We start from the raw sequence: 7237 nt of genomic DNA, 5'->3' as shown, positions 1-7237 counted from the left end.
CCTCTGATTAAGAAGCAGTACTTGAGAGATAACAAATTTTCAGTGATTACCATGGGAACCACAAACGATTTCATAAGGGTGGAGAAATTATAAAAAGTTCTAATTGAGAGAGGATGAGGTTTAAAACAGTTTCTATGGAAACCAGAGGTGGCATCCAAAAAAAAGTGTGTGTACTAATCTGATAGTCTGATTGGCAGGTAATTGGTGCAGTGCTGGAGTGGGGAAGCCTTGGGATGTAAGATGAAGTGTCCATCACACAAATATATAAAACACATAGTCTTTTGAAGAGGAGCTGGAGCCTTAAACTCTTTCCCTCCCAGCTCATCACTCAATTGGTGATTCATTTTCATTCTTGTCTCTATGCTGAGTGAATCTGGGTTGGGTTTTTTTCTTCTTCTTCTTTTTTTTTTTTTTTAATTGCAATGTGGAACAACTTCAACAGAGGCAATGGATGGAGCCGGTCCCTCACCTTACCCAGAGGGTAGAAGTCAGGAGGGCGCCTTTATGGACGGCAGGAGATAGGGTGCTTTTAAGGATAGCAGATGTGGGCTCCAGTGTCCTTCTTTTCAGACAGAAAAGAGAAATGAACACAGACTTCCAGCCTTCAGTAAGCACTCTGAATAGTTGGATGAGATACTTGCCTGTGTTTTCCAGGACTTCAGTTTCTTCTGACTGACTGGCTAATATCCAGCTAAGCCCAGTTCACAGAATTCAGATTTTTCTGGAGTACTTTTACTAGTCAGATCACAGTGGAAATCCCAAGGACACAATGTCCTGTATGACCTGTGAAGGAACCTACAGGCATACAATAAAAAACTAACCTCGTATTTGTATCTACCAGAACCATTAGCTTTTAGGGCAAGTGGAAAACTGTTGTCCAGAGTTTTGGGGAAGACATGGGATGAGCAATCAAATCTTTGCTCTCTTTCATGGGGCTACAGCCCAAGTACATTACGATATCCTTCAGCTCGATGCCTGAAGAAGGAAAATAACATAACACTGTTGTCAGTAAATTAGATAAATAACAGGCCTTTGGCCAGCTGCAAGTTGCTGAAGTCCTCAGCAAAATCTTTGCCAGCTCAGTGGTTTGGCAGACACGTACTTTCCTCCACTATTCTCTGAGCTCACCAAATTCATCTCTCCATTCAGCAGATGTAGACAGAAAAGCCTAGCATTTAGAAATATTTTATGGATCTGAGGTGTTTTGAAAGACCTAGAAGGCTGGTCTGCAATCTCTGTGACAGTGTGGTTCATGACCCTCCCCATTGCTATCCACAATCATGATCTAAATGAAGTATTGCAAAAGTATTAGGAGAAAAAGCATCCCTTAGTAAATGTGCATTTGGAGAATTTACTTTGCTCGTTTTCTGATCATAGAATTACCAGTGCCAGCACAGTCTAGGCTGGAGCCACCTGCAGAATGGTCACACTTCCCACGGTCAGTGGCCAAACTTTTAGGCAAATTTTTATCCAGGATGGCTGCTATATCATAACCTCTGTATGCTCCAGCATAAATTGGATTTGAAGAACAGTACAAAAAGTACTCAAGGAGATCAGGAAGATTACTTGCTCCACTGTCATGGTTTAAACCCAGCCAGCAACAAAATACCATGAAGCTGCTCGCTCATTCCTCCCTGCCCTGGCCCCAGTGGGTTGAGGAGGAGAAAATATAAAGAAAAGCCTGTGGGCTGAGACAGGGACAGGGAGGGATCACTCACCACTTACTTGCATGGGCAAAACCCAGACTCAACTTGGGGAAGAAACAAAAACAGTTTAATTTACTATCAATCAAATCAAAACAAGGATAATGAGAAGTCAACCCCAGATCTTAGAACACCTTCCCCCCACCCCTCCCTCCTTCCTGGCTCAACTCCACTCCCGGTTCTCTCTCCCTCCTCCCCCTGGCAGCACAGGGGGACGGGGAATGGGGTTGGGGTCAGTTCCTCACATGTTGTCTCTGCCGCTCCTTCCTCCTCAGGGGGAGGACTCCTCACTCGGCCCCTGCTCCACCGTGGGGTCCCTCCCATGGGAGACAGTCCTTCATGAACTTCTCCAACATGAGCACTTTCCACAGGCTGCAGTTCCTCCCAAACTTCCCTGGGGTGGGTCCTTTCCATGGGCAGATCTTCAGTCCCAGCCTGCCCCAGCGTGGGCTTCCCCATGCAGCGGCGGCCATCTTGTGGGGCATCCATCCCCCTGCTCCGGCGTGGGCTCCTCTCTCCCCAGGCTGCAGGGGGGCATCTGCTCCCCCACTCCCCTCCGTGGGCTGGGGGGGGACAGCCTGCTGTCTGGTCTCACCAGGGGCTGCGGGGGCATCCCCTCCTCCCCACCTTCCTCACTGACCTCAGGATCTGCAGAGGGGTTCCTCTCACATCCCAATCCCCTCACTCACTGGGGGTTCCCCTTCTTAAATCTGTTCTCCCACAGGTGTTACCACTGTCACTGATGGGCTCAGCCTGGGCCAGGGGTGGGTCCAACTTGGAGCTGGGGAAGCTTCTAGCAGCTTCTCACAGGAGACACACCTGCAGCCCCCTCCCCTGCTACCAAAAACCCCGCCACACAAACCCGAAACATCCACTTATGGTCTAGCCATTTTAGATTAATCTTCACTCTGTGTCTTATATATAGGACCAAGGTTAGGTGAGTCTTATACATAGCATACCTTTGCAAAACATTGAAATGTCTGTCTGGATAATAAGCTTAAGCTGTAACCTTTCATGGATTCTATCTTTATAGTATGATAAAAAGATTGTTTTCCATAAATTGAAGGGCTCAGAGAAGCTGTGAGGAAGCTGGTGGCATCCATTTAAAGAAGACTTTTAGAATAATGCCACATTAATTGTTGTCATGCAGCTGAAGGGGCTCTCAGGTGGTCACCCTGCCTTGTGGTTCAGTGAATCCATTGCTGCTTATATCACATGTTCTTTTTAACAGCATTTCACAAAAACAGGGCAGTGAACTAAACAGAGCAGCTGAAGAAAATGACAGGAGATGTAGCTCAGTGCAAGAACATCCAGGGCTCCATCCTGTTCACTCAGCCTGGGTAGCCTTATTGTTTTTTTCTCTCAAAAACTGTGCATTTTTTAATTTTCAGGTATGTTTTTATTCCCATTGCCACCAGTGGGCAAGGAGACCATCAGAGGATCAAACCTGACCCAGCCATACTTCTGGTTAAGTGCTTTCACATCTACTGTTTTTCTGATTCATTCACGGATGGTGCTGGTCTTTGCCCTCTCTATTATGAACCATGCAAAATTTTCTCGGCAACCGAATCATTAATCCATATTTCATTTCATTTCATTCCAGATCTTGCAATTGCACTTCTCAGAAGTTCATGTCTGTGTGGGGGAAGGTGTGTAATAACCTTATTTATATACATGCTCAATAGAAAGCAATAGTGAAAGTTTCTGGTTTACACAGGTGAATATTTCTGTGTGGGTTTTGCAGGTGGTGCTTCGTCCTTTCCAGTACAGCGTGCCAGTAGTTTTATGCCCCTCTGGAGGCTCTCACATCTTTTCTATGCAAACAAAATGTTCCACTAGCTACAGAGCTATCAGAGTTCTGTAGCTGCAAAAAAGGCAGCAGTCCTCTACCATAGTGGACAGAAGATAGCATCTACCACCTTATGAGGGATCAACATGCAAGAATAACCACTGGGTTAAGAGCAGGTGAACTAAATGAAAGAACTTTTGTGGAGCTTAGACAGGAGATGCTTAGCCTGTGGAGATTAAGAGATGTCTGAGCATGTGCAGAGCAGTTGTTTATTATCACTTAGGAGCAAAGTTTTGAGGGTAGAATAATACTTTGCATAAAAATGTAACTGTGCTATCTGTAGGGGTCAAAAATACAAATCAGGTGTTGGAAAAAGTAGCCGACAGCATAAGAGACAACTTCATCATACCTGTGTAACTCCACACTGCTCACATCCTAATGACTATGGAGTTGTGTCCCGTCTGTCTCAAAAAGGTACAGTAGAACTGGAAGTCATGGAAAGGGTGACACAGCGAGGGATAACTGTGTGAGGAATGATTAAAAGACTAAGATTCTTCTCCCTCAAAAGGGAACAGCAGAGGAGGAATTTAAAGAGGCCTTTTAAAACCTGAGTGGTATGGAGAAAATGAAAAAGGAGAGTTTTCTTCATGTCCTCTTTCAGTCCAACGACTAGGGGATAATAGTGAAACTAGCAGGCTGCAGATTGCAGGTCGAGAGCAAACAAGAGGATACAGTCCCTTGTGTAATGTATAATTAGGCTGTGAAATTCCTTCCCATGGGATGCTGTAGATGCTAGAAGTGTACATGGGTTCAGGAAGTGATTAGGCAAATTCATAGAAGAAAATATCTGCTCAGGACTATTAAATACATAGACACGATGTCTGGATCAGGAATTCCTAGATGACAGTTTACAGAAGCTGGGCAAATATCAGCACATGCTGACTCAGTTCTTTCTCTTTCTTAGGAATCCATTCCTGGCCAATATCAGGGATGGTATAATGAGCTGAAGGAAATTTGGGTGCCACTTGGAAAAGCTGTTGCCTCATGAAAAGAAGTGGACTTGTGCAGGGATCTAGCTGTGAGAAAGAGAAGCTGAACATAGAATGTGGAGCAGAGGAAACTAACGTAGGACAATGATGATCCACTGATGAGAAATGCAGTTCAGGAGTACCAGGTAGGGGCTCAGAGCACTGCTTACTTCTGTTTGAATTCAAAATCATAACCCCAACTGCACTGAGAGCCCTTCAGAATTCTTTGCAACATTGTGAATACACAGTCCAATAGATTAATATTTTGCCGCAATTTTTGGAGCTCAGCTAAAGGCATATTCAAAGGCTCTGATATTCAGATGGTGGGTAGTCCCATCCCTGTTCAATAATGTCATGAAGCCCAGGAATAACCAGGATCCTGTGAGGAAATTCAATTGAAAGGGGCTCATATCCAGATGTTTGTCTGATCCATATATTCAATGAAGAAACTTTCTTGAGTTTCTTTTTTTGTTAGTTTGCAGCTCTCTTTTAGATCACAGTGCATCCCAGAGTACAACTTCATGCTTTTTGGCATCATTAACAAGTTTTGGGGGAGGGTGGAGTAAGAGCATTTGTAAGATTTAAAGTTCTTATGTAATCATGGCTTATATAGAACACATGCATTTAAAATATAAAACCATACTTGTTTATAGTTTTGGTCTGAACTTAGTTGTTATTTAGGCCTTAGTGGCCTAATGACATCATTCTAGATATTTGTGCAGATTTAAGCTAAATGAACAGAATTTAGCTTTTTATTTCAAAAAAAAAAAAAAAAGGGAACATGTGTGTCCACCACAGAAGTGATGATAAATCAAACTTTAAATTAGAAAATGCCAGTTTTATTTGCAGACATGCCAAGAGTTACATGAGAGTGAAGTCAATGTGCATATTCCTGAAGATTGCTTACAGTGATTTGCTTGCAGAATTTGCAAATATAATAATTTGCTCATTTGTTGATTGACAGTTAACACAGTACCCTGGCTAATATATTAGCCTTCCTTCCTCCAATCTGTGAGGTAAGGTAACATTAATGGAGGATAGGGAACAGGCAGAGTTGGGAGAGTAATTTGCCATCGATAATTTCTCTGATAAATGTTAGCTTTCTTTTTTTTTTTTCTTCTGTTCACAAACTGTCCATGAATAGGCTAAGATTAGAATTATGTGCTGAACAATTTCTGCCACTGTGTCACCATCTATCATGAAATTTTTTTCTATGAATGTATGATTGACAAAGGTCAAGCAACTTTGATTACACACATATGTTACATGGATTGTTTCTTTTCCATCATTGCATGGCAGGAAATCTCAGACTAAAGCTTTGTGGAAAAACAGCTGTAAAAACAAATTCTGAGTCTGCCTGCTGATTGATTCAGTTATATTTTGCTGTTCTTTTAAGCTTTTCGAAGTGCATTACACATTCCCTTCCAAAAGATGTCATTCACAAAGACCCTGGTAGCTCTTCAATTCAAAAGCTGAAGAAACTCATGAGCTCAAGTATAATAGCTGTCAGACCCATCTTTCATGCCATTTAAAATGAACACTATTGCTCTTTGCCTAAGCACTCCAGACAATAACATTTTCTTGCAAATATATTTTAGAATCAGGGTTTACTATAGGACCTCTGGAAAGGACCTCTGGAGGTCTCTAGTTCAACCTCCCGCTCAAAGCAAGGCTAATTTCAAAGTTGGATGTTTGCTTGAGGTTCCCCCCAGCTGAGTTTAATATATCTAAGGATGGAGATACCACAGCCTCTCTGGGTAACCTGTTCCAGTGCTTAGCTATCTGCATTGTGAAAAATGTTTCCTTGCAAACAGCTGAAATTTCCCTCACTGCAACCTGTGTCTGTTGCTTCTTGTCTTTTCACTGTGCACCCCTGAGAAGAATCTGGCTCCATTGTTTCTATAAGCACCCACTAGGAGTTACTAAAGTCTTCAGCTTTAATAAGGGCAAATATGAAACGCTGGAAGCAATACTTGTCTGTATAAGGTTATGTGCAAAGCTGAGTTACTTATAAAATTAATAATTGGGATGTTATGCTAGCTTCTAATGGCAAAATTCATCAGCACAGATGTCATTGAGATAGGACACATGAAAACATAAAAGTAAAGAAAGTAGACAGAGACATATTTAATGAATAGGATAGTTTCTATGTCTGTAATGTTTCTTATTGCAGCAAAGTTCTCCTTCTCCCCTCCAAAATACCCAGCTCTCACTCCAACTGCCACTTTTGTGTGTGCATTCAGTGCTCACATAACCTGTCTCAAGTATGCATGACTTTCTGCAATTTGCCAATCCATTAAAAGATTCCCATATAGAACATCACAGGAAAGGAAGAAAAACCCACCGTGTCCCATTGAAACTGCAGTGCATTTATTCTGTGGGAAGTAAATCTGCTCCATAGGCCATACCATATGCAATGTAATAGCAAGATAAATTCAGTGGTTTACACTAGTCACTGTAATGATTGTAATTGCCAGGGAGGATTTTTCAGATGAGATTAGCGTAGACATTGGGGATATAGAGTTACAGTATTATGGCCTTTAATGGTACCAGTGGTGCACAGCACCTGACTATTACACACTGCCTACTTGTTGATGCTGGAGCCCTGAGGGACAAAGTTTACTAATGCAGGTTTAAGGCATGTGGGTGGTGGTTTTCCACCCCCTGAAGGCAGTATGAACACCACGTTTAGCTGTCCAAAGGACTTCTCAGCAATC

The sequence above is a fragment of the Haliaeetus leucocephalus genome, unplaced genomic scaffold (genome assembly GCF_000737465.1).
Source record: "Haliaeetus leucocephalus isolate CR32 unplaced genomic scaffold, Haliaeetus_leucocephalus-4.0 Scaffold953, whole genome shotgun sequence".
NCBI lineage: Eukaryota > Metazoa > Chordata > Aves > Accipitriformes > Accipitridae > Haliaeetus > Haliaeetus leucocephalus.
Note: the sequence above shows the minus strand (reverse complement) of the source record.